We start from the raw sequence: 14,308 nt of genomic DNA, 5'->3' as shown, positions 1-14,308 counted from the left end.
ACCTTGTAAGCCTGGGATTCGAACCATTAAACTTACGTACTGCGGCGAAAATAGTAAAACATTGAAACTAGCACATATTGTGACAGAGTAAAATTTGATATTACTTACTAGCTTTTACCCGCGACTTCGTCTGCGCGGAATAAAAAAAATGCTCACAAGATGAAAAGTTCCTATGTCCGTCTCCTAGTTCTAAGCTATCTCCCCATCAATTTTCAGCTAAATCAGTTTGACCGATCTTGAGTTATAAACAGTGTAACTAACGCGACTTTCTTTTATATATATATAGATTAGGTATCTGTCATGTATCGTCAATTTATACATTTTAAACTTTATAATAATAAGAAGAAAAATGTTGGGTTGTCCGATAAGTTCGTGCCCATTTTCAAGGGAAGTTTTAAAGGCCCTTAAGTTTTGGAATACGTCTTTTAAATTATATTTGTTCGATTTTATTGCAAAACGTCTTATGTATTTCGGCAAAAATTAAGTGAATCAGTTTTTATAAAACTGATAGAAAAGAACGAATCGTGTCCAACCATTTGTCAAAATATGGCTGAAGTTATCCTCGTTTAGTATGTACTAGCTTTTACCCGCGACTCCGTCCGCGCGGAATTAAAAATAGAAAACGGGGTAAACATTATCCTATGTCCGTTTCCTCGTTCTAAGCTACCTGCCCACCAATTTTCAGTCAAATCGATTCAGCCGTTCTTGAGTTATAAATGGTGTAACTAACACGACTTTCTTTTATATATAGATGTGTTATCTAAACATGTCATATGTTTTCAAAAATTGTAATATATTCGGGTCTATTCTAAGCTACCTATTAAAAATCGGAACGAACTTATTAGACAACCTATTATGTTGATACAAAGCGTCAAATGAATTTAACAGAAGTAGTATATTTCAAAGTGTATCTTAAGTGAATAGAGACAGAGTTCAATTTTGTCTAATGTTACGATATTTTTGCATACTTTCGATGCTTCGTTACTATTGACGCTCTGTCTGTTACTATAATTATGGGCACTTTGAATGTACTCATATTTATGACGATGTGAACGCTTCGATCTTTTTGAGCAGAGTGGATGCTTCAATTAATTTGATGACTTTGGTTGTACTTATATAATTGATCACTTTAGGTGTTCCTATATATTTGGATATCTTGACTGCCACTATATTTATGAAGCTGACTGTACATATATGAAGTCATTCATTTTACTTCTGTTCTATGCACGACCGGATCGTAAGGTGTGTAAAGATATAGGTCTTATTACTTAAGTTGGATCAATAAGAGACTGTGCAATTCTGACAAATTGTAAATACGTAATAACTAACAATTTGTGGCAATTATAAATAGCATACTGTGTAGCGTTGTCCGGGCAAGTCTGGTAGCGGGCGGTGAGCTGCAGACAGCGGGCAGCGGGCCGCAGTTGGCCGCCGATGATCGACGAAAGACGAAAAGCAGAGTGCCGATGCCGAGGAGCCCGATGAAGCGCGGCGTAAACACCGGGCAGGAAATAATAAACAAGATGTCCAGCAGCCGAGGCCTGCGCCCGCTGCCTGCGCCCGCTGCCTGCGCCCGCTGCCTGCGCCCGCTGCCTGCGCCCGCTGCCTGCGCCCGCTGCCTGCGCCCGCTGCCTGCGCCCGCTGCCTGCGCCCGCTGCCTGCGCCCGCTGCCTGCGCCCGCTGCCTGCGCCGCTCTTTGTGTTGCGACGCGTTGATTGCAACGCACGCCGCCTCTAGTGGCGTATGTCACGTGTTGTCTTTGTTGAAATAATGAACTGAAATGTTGGACTAAAAATGGATTCTTTGAATTATGAAGGCGAGTATTTTATATAGCTGCTAAATGCTAGCTACGGTATAAGATTAATTTAAAAGACTGAATTTGTGCTTTATATTTGAAATACTTTGAACCAACATAGCACTAAAGTTAAAACTTCAGTCGTATCGGGCTTGTCAACTATAATTTATTTTCTTCTATCGTATGCAAAACTGGCATCCCTCGACCGGCGTGCTCATAGACATGTCTACGGCAAAATCAAATTCATGGAGTAGCTCGTAAAGTAGGGCATCTTTCAACGGATGCAATAAAACTTTTGGCCTGAAATTTTACTGCTGAGAGTCAGATTATATATAGTTACGATAAATAACATTAACAAACTCATTTCATATACCAATACTATACCTTGAACATTGTAGCGAGCGTTTTGCTGCTCAATGGAATAGCACCGGTAAACTCGGCCAACCACAACAGTAAGTAACCATTAAATGTAGTAATTTTATTTAGTGACTTGCAACTCGCAGTGCTGTACGTGAACCCTGCCGGTGCCGCTCGCCAACTGCCGCCATAATTAAACACTGGAAAAACGAGAATGCTGTGTTGTGACATCTCTCCGTATTTTTAACAAGAGACCACTTTGATTGAATCCCGACGCTATTTGCGAATATTTAAAGGCTTAACAAGACGATACATCGTCGGTCGTCACACGCTCAAACGACACGTTGCAAAGTACAATAAAACATTAAGTTGTCCTCACGCTCAGGCATTTTAATCCGGCCGAGGTGAACGTTGACGATTGACATCAAAGTAAACGATACGTGTAACAGCGGCGGCGGAATCCAAAATATCTTAGCCATGAAAAGAACATTCCGTGACAATATGATGGAGGACCGACTATACATACGTATAAACGACGACCTCTAAAACGGTTGCATTATAAATAGCTAAAGTTTTAAATAACACTATAGATGCGACACACTGCCCCGACGAGTCGCGCTCCGCCTCACCATTGTGTTGTGCAGATGTTTATAATTTAAACATTGGTACATCAGTGGTGATTGTTGGCCCTAGGCCTCGGCCCTGGACTCTGTGTGCAACTAATGATGAACTTGCCCAATAACTACAATGGCTTATTGGCAACAAGCATGTTATGGTTTTGGACAGATGAACACATAGCTGCGAATGTAAAACTACTATTTCATTGGCTAGCTGCTTTATTTTTTTCTTCATGTTTATTTTGTCAAATTGATGTACCTCATCAGTTTAAATTAACACCCTAACATATTAAGGTTAACTCATTACTGCGCTATCACTTTCCAATCTTATTGATAGCAATTACAATAATTAATGTTCCGTACTCGGCAGCTGCTGGCCCCCTGCCCCGCCCCCGTCCCTGCCCCCTAGCAGCGGTAAAGTGTATCACTAATTGAGGCGCGCTAATGACGTATTAAGATCGCATTTAGACATTCACCGAGAGATATAAATATGTACCGAAGTCGTCGACCGCGCTGGCCCCCGCCTCGCCACCCCGCCGCCCCGCACCGCGCGAGGTATTTCGGTGCGTGAGCGTGACCCACATCGGGCGCGGAAGTGGCGCTCCTCTTGGTTTCAAAACGTCGCTCAATGAACGTGTTCATCTCACACGTCGCTCGCTGACCACTGGCCACTCGCGCACTGGCTGCTTGCGCTCGCCCCTCGGCCCTCTCTGACCATTGCCGACTGGCCACGAGGGCGTATGCGCTAAGGTTGCAGACCCCAGCTCCGCTGTCACAATATTTTGGGCACGTGGGTAATTTCAGTCAAAAACCTGAATTTTACAATTTAAAAAAAGGCCTATTGTAAGCCACTGAACTAAATAGGTCCTAATCGATAAACATTGAACAGGGTCCAAGTAAGTGAGGTCTTTATAAAATAGCAGATGATGAAAATGTGACGAAAGCAAAACGACCAGGACATACTCAGTGCAGGCGTATTGTAGCGTATTTAACTGATTATTGCCCAAGCCACTTCCTATATATATACGAGTAGAGAGAGATATGTGGGGAGGGGCGGACTAGCGGCTAGTGGCTCGTCCCCCATCCCTATCACTCCCTCTCCCTCAGTACGTGTATGTTACCTTACCAGTCAATATCTTAAAGCTATTTGTTTTCAATAAAATCACAAAATAAAATAAAACAATATATCTAATAACGAAAAATTATTTTACAGCAAAATGGAACAAGAACCTGCTGCAGGCGTAAGCCACCAGACTTGTGCGCGACACACGGACAGATAGAAAGCGGAGTAATAATAAATACTTGCAATAAATAATGTTTTTACTTTCAATAACATTTGTAACTTTATCTACGATTTCTCGACCCATATCAATTAATCGTGTATAATTATTACCTACGCTACGTTACTTTCACTGTTTTCAAAAACAAGCTGGCTATCAAAGTGCCATCCCTGATCGGCTCACTTTATTTTTTAGTTTTTTTTCCTTCCTGCATAATGATTATGCTGCGAACATTGACTATAAATTGATTGGCTTAACTTGTGGGCAAACAGAAAAATGAACGCGGTGAAGGTTCCTGGCGCTCATTCAAGTGTCAAAGCAATCTTATTTATTTGCTTATTGTTAAATGTTTTGCATTTTGCAGAAAACAATAAAGTCGCAGCCGACGACTTGCCAACTCCATTGTAGCACATGGACCTCCGCACAAGGTCCACAATATCGGCGAGCGCCTTACACGTCAACCCGTCACGGTCGCTATGCACGATAGCACCGCCCGCCGCCCGCACTGCACCGTACTAGCAAGCACTGGCAAGCACGCCTTATACATGAAAACCACATTTTTCATCAGTTGTACTCTAATGGTCACAAATGATTTAATTTATATTAAGCTGATGCTGTGTAAAACGACGTGAACCTCCGCGACTACTATTTAATAAAAATAAGTTGTGCAAGGTAGACTATGAGACCGGAAGATTGTCCTGTAATAATAGATCCATATCGCAACGATCGTGTGCAGTAACCAGTAAGCAGTGTGAAGTGGACAAGTAACGCCGCGCCGGACAAACAACAAATAAAGTTATCGGCCGGCTGAGCGGCAGACAATGGCTGATAAACGTCCACCAAATATTGACTCGCCCACCGCAGCGGTCCCGCCCCCCGCGTTGCCCGCACGCCCGCCACGCGCCTTGAAATCCACATTAGTACATGCTTCTAAAGAAACAGTGGGTCTAGCATGAATATTAGTGCAATCACCTTCGTTCTCATCAATTATGTCACTGAATTTGACTTTGATTTTTTATGAGATTTTTGGTGTACTTTAACGAAGATAGGGGGGGAAATTTTGTTGACGACGATGGCGATTGTCACAAATATTCATGCTAGGTCACAGTACGCACAAAATTTGACTTAACATTTTTATCATAAATATCGTTAGGTATGTACAACATGTAACTTCTAATGCATAAGTATGTAAATGTGTTCGCAATCACTAATTATTGCAACATTTCATAATGTATAGAAACAACTAATTAGCTACATCTTGTAGTATGTATATACTTTTGTATTCAATATAAATTGTCATTGTAAATTTCTCTCAAATGTAATATGACTGGGGCTTTTCGCATCTCCACGACTAGCGGGTATTTTGCGTGAAACTTTCAAGTTTTTAAAGCACATTTAAAGACCAAATAAATAAATATGCAAACCTGACATTAATGCTTAAGTTAGCCAAAGTAGAAAGCGTGACTGAAATTACTGGAGTGTCAAATTGTTCCTTTGTCTTTATGCAAAGGTAGGAAAAACTACTGGCTTTTATGGATGAAAAGATTACGAGGAAATTGCGCCTCCAAAACTTTTACTAAAGTTTGTGAATGAGTTGGAAAAAAAAATCTTCAAATTTTAGTCATAGTGCCAAAAGATGGCGCTGTATACCTATAACAGTGATTCATAGTCTGGAATAACATATGTATATACGCTACTTATTAAGTTTTTATCTTAATTCCGCGCAGACGGAGTCGCGGACGACAGCTAGTATTAATTATTAGTTGAATGCGGACTGTAAGTGTACTCGCTAATGCTCTCGTAATGTTGGCGGTGTTCGGCGGGCTGCGGGGGAGTTGGAGGGGGACGACAAAGAGAAAGCGCGCTCGGTGGCGCACAGCACAGCACGTCGCGCACGACACGACACGCCACTCGACTCTAAGCTGTAGAATGTACCACACAAATTGAACATTCTATCAATTGTATGTAAAATATTTTGCAATAGACCTGTTACCTGGGAAGCGACCTAAGAAATTAAACTGCATTTCACATACACTTTTTAACGAAATACGATTCAGAAAAACTAAAGTATTTACGAACTTACTAATATTACTTATTTGTGATTGAAAAAGTTTCACAGGCATAGACTATAGGAGTCAAACAGGAGCTAGTCTGTCTCGTAATGTTTTCTTTGATGTCTTTATAATTGTCTGTAAATTTAACAAATAGTTTTCGTTCAATTTGATGCCGGCGAAGTCTCGTGTTCATCTACTAACACAGTATCTACTAACACTAACTACAACACATGTTAAACAGAGGAATGAGCACAAACATTACAAACTTAATAGACGAAACGTAAAAGTTTACTCGTAAAATCTATACTATAAAATATCAAAAATTTTGCCCCGGGTGAGGATCGAACTCACGACCTTAAGATTATGAGACTTACGCGCTGCCTACTGCGCCACCGAGGCTCTATATCTTGCGTCGAAATCGTAAATTTAATTAAGCGTAAAAGTGTAACTCGAGTTAATTATGTATTACTGTATTTAAGTATAGGTATATGTAAACGTGTGTCACCAGTGAAAACTAGGCATGGAGTGGGGCGTACTCACCGCACCGCTCCGCCACACATTATAGACAACATTAGCAACATACTACTCAAGAGAAGGTTATTGCACTATGCGTTTACTGTAACTACAGTTTCGATAAAGAATAGGTATTCAATATATCTTATGATCATCAAAGTTGGCAGAGTCCGCAAATGACGTGCGGGCGAATGTGCGGGTTCATGCGACGCAACACTGCGCCCTCACGGGACTCTGCGTGACCTAGAGTACTGGCGAGACAGGGAGCACTTCAAGTACCTGCATCGTGTTCTGTTATAAGGGCGGAGGCAGTCGCGCACGGCTAGTCGGAGTGCACTCGCCCCGTGCCCCCCGCCCCGCGCCCTTGTGTTCCCGAGCCTCAAGCATTCTATTCCCACAAGAATTGTTCGATTGACAGATGTCAGATATTATTCCATATCGCAAGACTAATACATCTTGCCTATTTCTATACCTTAACAAATCCAGATTCTTGTATTTTTAAATGTAAAAATGTTTACATTTGCACGTTCCGCGTGACGTCACGTAGCGAGATGCGAGAACCGCAGCGGTCCTCAGCGCGGATCGGTGTCCTTGCTGTCGACTCTTGTCACTTGGCCACCTGAATTCGCGAGCTAAAATAGTTAAAATAAGCGAGCAGCTGTATTTTTGTTGCGGTGACTTCCGGAGCTAAACGTAGCGCCACTTCGCGCGCTCGGTTTTGCGTGTGTGTGTGTGTGTGTGTGCGTGTAGACACGTTCTTTACGTGTTTGACAAATAGACCGTCGGTTATTAATGTTTCGATGTCTACGTTTATTTTTAAAAAATATCTGATATTCCACATCTTTCTCGAATCTCACAAATCCCATAAATTTTGAAGATGTTTCTCATTTTTGCTTCAGATGTTGTGTCGACTTAAGTGAACTAAGATTTTGAGCACTGCCTTAGCTGCATGAATGAATGATAGACGGATAGGGAGGATGAAAACCAGTGCCCAGCTCACACAGAATGGCACCACCCGCATAAGGTCAGGGAGAAACTGTAAGGTCCGGTGACTAGTGCCTGCGTCATCGACACAACACGAAGTCCGTCATTATGAAACTCGTACGAGAAAGCTGCACTGACATTTACCTCCTCCCCCGCCCCCGCCCCGCCCCGCCCCGCCCCGCCCACTCACTTCACCCCGCTACGGCCCAGACATTTTATATAGGTACTACTAGTATAAAGATCAAAGATTTCATTGTTTGTTTGTTTGCAATAAATAGGCTCCGAAACTACTGAAGATTTGTCGAAATTCTTTCACTATTGTAAAAGCTGCACTATCCCCGGATGGCTATATTTATTACTTTATTTTTTTTTATTCCGTGCCGATAAAGTTGAGTACAAGTACTTTTTAAAAAAATTATAAATTCGTATATAAAATTATTTAGTATTGTGTCCATGTTTTAGAATTTTTAAAATTTTAACTTGTTGCTATTATTAACTTTATCGTCGTTTAGTAAAAAAAATACTACGTATTTAAGATCTTATTCGTATTCTATATAACAAGATATCATTTCTGGTAATTCTAGTAAAAATAACCTTTTATATACTAGTTGTCGCCATTAGTAGAAATTCGACCATAGTTCATAATAAAAGATGTTTTCTTTATTAAATAGCCTTATACACTTATTCTTCACATTCACTTCTTAACTAAAGGGTAAAAAGTTTTCACTTCACCTATTAATATAATGATATGGAATATGTGTTTAATGAATGCCTCGTCTAATGAGGATGCAAAGACAATCGCGCAATCTCCGAGCACTAATAAGGAAGTCGCGTCATGATTTCTTCAACTGCAAAAGAGCGCGGGCGGACGACTCGGCCCGGCTCGCCCGCCAGCACTCGCCGCAGCGCCCTACCGGCCACACCACACAAGCACACGTTGCTTCAACTCGCTCGATGCATTAACAGTAAAGTTATGTCAATTAAAATCCAACGGTCTCCCTTTCCTATGCGTCCCCTCCTCCGCCAAATCCACTTCCAAAGAGACGAAACGCCCAATTGTTTCAACTTGACGCCTATCTTCAGTGTTGTCATGGTATTTCACCAGGCCCATTCATGCACCCAACAAAATATTATTGTTGCAAGATCTACCACTCTCTAAAAGTGGTCACTTTCAATTTGACTTAAATAAAGTAAATATCATAGACATTTTATTAATTTCTTACAAAACACCACTAACATGCGCATTCCCTTTGTTTCCTTCTCGTCTGAGTCCTCCTGTCTTACATATACAAACACGATGTATTACATCTACAATACTTCAAGTACCTATCTATGTAAATAAATATATCAACATATCTTACTAACATTATTAATGCGCATGTTTAGTTGACTGGATGGATGTTTGTTTGAAGGTATCTCCGGTACGTCTGAATGGATCTTGATGAAATTTGGCCCAGATGTACAAGTAGTGTGGAAGAACACAGGCTACTTATTAAGTTTTTCTTTTTACTCCACGCGGACAAAATCGCCGGCGACAGCTAGTAACATAATATAGCACAAAAAAACGTTTTTATAAATTTAATGAAATAAGGATATTTAGCAAGTTTTTTAAAAACGCGCGATGGATGTCGCGGGCTAAAACTAGTGTTAAAATAAAGTCAATAATTATAATATGTAATCTCAGATGAAGAATTATATAGATATGGCATGCGCGTTCACCCGTAAGGGACAGATAGAGAGTACTATAGACTATACCTATATATAAGTAAAAGGATTGGGGTTACCAGTTATTTGTTTTGTCCCGAAAATGAATAATTACGATGTAATTTAATATAGACCAATTTATATATTCCCAATTTCCAATTTATATATATTAGGTGGGAAGCTGAGGTATATCCCGGTTGGAAGCACAGATAGGTGAATCTGGTCTTCCAAGTTATAAAATCTAAGTCTATCTGCAATGTTAGTAGCGGAACATAAGCTAAGCAGAGCCTCAGCAAGTCCGAGACATCCACGTCCCAGTCGTCCACCCCGGGACCTGCTACAGCCGCACATTGCGACCGCTACCATGAGCTGTAGTTGCCAAGGATGCAGGGCAAAAAGGCGATTGTTCTGCGCCCAAAACAGAACCGTTCACCAGGGAGGATACCCGTAATAAACCGAGTTAGGTTGTGAACTCCAAAGGCGGCAGCCCCGCCAACAGCCTAGGGCACAGTGGGCTAATCACCTGCTTGCCCGAACTTTATTGATTCAAGAAACGAACACAGTAGAAAACCGGACCGCTCAAAAACTAACGACCTTCGGCTTGAAAACTCGGACTCGATTAGCATTCTGGAATGTACGAACGTTATACGATGAGAGTAGACTGTTTCAGTTGGAGACCGAAATGCTAAAGTATAATCTACAGATACTGGGATTGAGTGAAGTACGCAGAAATGGATTCGGGGAACTTAGAACACCTAAAGGCCTGACTTTCCTGTATTCTGGTAAGGAGGACCCTAACAGCGGCCGAGAATACGGAGTAGGGCTTCTCCTTTCTAATTCCGCAAAGAATGGCCTTATAGATTGGAAACCAGTCTCGGAGCGGATCATCACTGCACGCTTCAACTCTAGAGTACGCAAGATTACCGTAGTACAATGTTACGCCCCCACCAACGTCGCAACGGAAGAAGAGAAGGACAACTTCTATACTGCGCTTCAGACTATCCTGAAGAGTATACGCAAACAAGATATCATCATTTTAATGGGTGATCTGAACGCAAAAGTTGGCACAGACAATACAGATTGTGAAAAGCATATGGGGAAATATGGACTCGGTACCCGCAACGACAATGGAGAACGATTTGTAGAACTATGTCAGAACTATGACTTAACCATCGGAGGAACATTATTCTTACATAAAGAAATTCACAAATACACCTGGAATTCACCCGACGGTATCACTAAAAACCAAATTGACCACCTCGCTATCAGCCGCACATGGCGAACTTCGTTATTAGACGTACGAAATAAAAGAGGCGCAGACATAGACAGTGACCATCTGCTGGTAGTGGCTGAACTGCGTATCAAAATAGCAACTGCCCGGCGCGCTAATAATATATGTAAGGTGGGACGCCGGTATGACGTCGGGAAACTGAACAAGGTCGAAGTTCAAGAGAAGTTTGCTCTTGAACTGAGAAATCGTTTCTCCAGCCTCCCCCTAGATAACATAGACGATGAGTGGAAACGTATCAAAGCGGCTTACCAAGAAACCAGCTCCAACGTCTTGGGATATCGTCCGAAGAAAAGCGAGGACTGGATATCTCAGTCTACCTGGAACCTTATCGAAGCACGTAGGGAGCTCCACCGGAAAATTCTTAGCACGTCGTCTGAAACAGATCTAGCTGATTTCAGAGAGCAGTACCGGCAGATACGGAGGCGCATTTATCGCAGCACCCGGAAAGATAGAAGACAGTGGGCCGACGATATTGCGGACCGAGCTCAGGCAGCCGCCAATACTGGAAATATGCGAGAGCTGTATAACGCTACTAAGAAGCTAGCTGGAAGGAAAGGCTTCTGGAAAAAGCCTCTACGCGATAAGGAGGGTAGACTCATCGCTACTTCGGAAGGGCAACTCGCACGTTGGCGAGAACATTTCCAAGAAGTCTTCCGCAATTCTGCCATGACATCCCACGACAACTCGCTTGATGCCACGGGATCCCAACTTCTGGACATTGACACTTCACCTCCATCCAAGGAAGAAGTCAAAAAGGCTATTCTTTCTCTGAAGACCAACAAGGCGCCAGGATTAGACCTCATAACAGCGGAAATGCTGAAAGCGGATGTAACAACAGCTGTAGAGATAATGACGCCCCTCCTGGAGAGAATTTGGTCCTCTGAAATACTTCCAGACGACTGGAATAAAGGCCTTCTTATAACAGTACCGAAAAAGGGAGACCTTAGTCAATGCGGAAATTGGAGGGGTATAACTTTGCTCTCTATCCCATCAAAAGTTCTATGTAAAGTAATATTGGATAGAATCTCAAAAGTGGTAGAACCCCTCTTAAGAAAGGAACAGGCGGGATTCCGGCCCAACCGCTCCTGTACAGACCAAATTGCTACCTTAAGAATTATTCTCGAAGAAGCATCAGAATGGCAACGGGAAGTTTACCTTACCTTCGTTGACTTCGAAAAAGCCTTCGACACCATCAAATGGTCCAGTATTTGGTCTCGTCTCAGAGAATTAGGAGTCCCCTCCAAAATTGTAAACATCCTAAGAGCCGTCTACAAGAATTATTCTTGTAAAGTAACCCACGACGGACTTATTTCCGAAGACATAGAGGTACAAGCTGGAGTAAGACAGGGATGCCTCCTTTCCCCTCTTCTCTTTCTTGTCGTCCTGGACGGAGTAATGCGCAAGGTTAATGATGGCAAGCGACGAGGTATAGAATGGGGTTTGGATAGCAACCTGGACGACCTAGACTACGCTGACGACCTCTGTCTGCTGAGCCACAAACATGCCGACATGCAAGCAAAATTGGACGACTTGCAAGAAGAGGCAGCGCGAGTTGGCTTAAAAATCAACGCGCGGAAGACTCAAGAGATGCGTACTGAGGGAAGTAACACGCTACCACTGTCACTACGGGACGTCAACATCGAGCAAGTGCAGATGTTTACTTACCTCGGTAGTGTCGTGTCCAACTCTGGAGGAACCGACGAAGATATCACCTCTAGAATAGCCAAGGCCAGGGCCACCTTCGCGCAACTGCGCCCCATATGGCAGTCTAAGAAGCTTACGCACCGAGTGAAGACTAAAATATTTCGATCTAATGTAAAATCCGTACTGCTATATGGATGCGAAACCTGGAAGGTGACAAAAGCTTCAACACAGCGGGTCCAAGTCTTCATCAATCGCTGCCTCCGACAGATCCTAGGAATCTTCTGGCCAGATACGATCCGCAACGAAGAACTCCTTGCACGTTGCAGAGAACAGCCGATTGGTCAACAAATAAGACGCCGCAAGTGGTTATGGATTGGCCACACGCTTCGTCGGGATCCCAGTCATATTCCCAGGGAGGCCCTGGAGTGGATCCCGCTAGGAACAAGAAGACGTGGTCGCCCTAAACAAACCTGGCGGCGCTCAGTGGCAGCCGACATGAAGACAGTCGGGCTGACATGGCTCGAGACCAAACGCAGAGCCCAAGATAGAGTGAGCTGGCGACGTACTGTGGACGCCCTCTGCCCCACTACGGGGACATAGGACTTTAAGTCAAGTAAGTAAGTCAAGTATATATTCCCAATTAAATTGTAATTAATAAACGTAATAAATATAAAAAACAATGCGTAATTTTTGTTTATGTGACTAAGATTACATAAACAGATTTTTTTAGTAATACTTAGTCAGGTCATAAATTCTGTTACATGTCTAATATAAAATAATTGAAACAAGTTTATTCATTATGTGACCATTTATATACCAAAATGAACTTAACAAAACATAGATTCTTATGACAGTAAAGTTTATTCAAAATGACATCCGTGATTTTGAATACAGGCCTTCAATCTGCTCGGCCAGTCGTCTATCACAGCACGAACGAGGTCCATGTCAATATCGGCGGCTGCCTTAATCAAGGATGTCTTGAGTGACTCCAAAAAAAGAATTTCCCGATATTTTTTTCCCGCGTACTGCTTCAACAAAGCGCGGCATCTCTTCAGTCTTAGGTCCATTAGACGAGCATTCAAACGATGTCCTATTTTTCTTCGATATGCACGAAGCCCTAAGTCTTCATAAAAAGCTACAAAAAACATACCAATATTATAGTCATATAATTTTAAATTACTCTGTATATCATTACAGTGACCACTACATGTAAAACTACTTAATATTAAACTATTTTGATTGTAATTTCTAAGAAACAAAATTTACATGGGACAAATTAAAAAGCATACTCTTTAAAATCAACGGGATAAGAAAGTATCAAATATTTAAAAACACAGCATATACCAGAATTAAAAACTCCTTTTGAAATCTGTTGAAAATAGTATAAAAAATGTGAATTGTTTCATTTATATACATTATACATACTATAATTTATTTCCCCTAAATTCAGGGTAATTTTTACAACAAGATGGTGGTATTATTTTTACGGGTAATAACCAACCAATTTGAAAAGAAGTTTAATATGGCCGCTTGTTTCCCAGATCTACAGTATATTATTTGACACAAATGACATCTGCGTTTGGGCGCATAATGTTCGAAAAATACTATTTTATTTTAGCTGATTTTACCCGTATTTTAACATATTAGTTATTACAAAGACTGTAAAGAACAACTAGTTTGTATTTTCTTCCTTATTTTGTATGAATACATGTGAATAAGTGCGTAGTTTCAGTACTTACGAGTGAAAGGTTATGTTTTTCTCTTTTCGCTCACTACGGCTTTTACAACCGACGATATAGCAGTATACCATGTTTTATAAACTTTACCTTACTAAAACTGTAATATCAAAATATTTTTGCACAATTACAGCCACTAAGTACTCACAATTTTCGAAAAATAGCACGAATGTCAAACTTTGTTAGGGACAACCTAGGTTGTTTGTAGGGGACAACCTTTGTTCCAAACAAAGCCCAAACCCTGGTACGCAGAAAGGGACGGAAGATAGTTATCCCTGTCTTTGTCACGTCACAGGAATTGTGTATAACTGTATCTCTCTCTCTCACGGTATT

The 14,308-nt window shown here is 41.6% G+C and overlaps 1 non-coding gene across 1 annotated transcript; it reads right to left on the bottom strand.

Moving 5' to 3' along the window:
- Positions 1-6,429: 6,429 nt before the first annotated feature.
- Positions 6,430-6,502, bottom strand: Trnam-cau. Its single transcript has one exon. It is a non-coding gene; the product is annotated as a tRNA-Met (tRNA).
- Between the last annotated feature and the right edge of the window lie 7,806 nt (positions 6,503-14,308).

The sequence above is a fragment of the Papilio machaon genome, chromosome 4 (genome assembly GCF_912999745.1).
Source record: "Papilio machaon chromosome 4, ilPapMach1.1, whole genome shotgun sequence".
Taxonomy (NCBI): domain Eukaryota; kingdom Metazoa; phylum Arthropoda; class Insecta; order Lepidoptera; family Papilionidae; genus Papilio; species Papilio machaon.
Note: the sequence above shows the minus strand (reverse complement) of the source record. Positions and strands in the feature narration are given on the sequence as shown.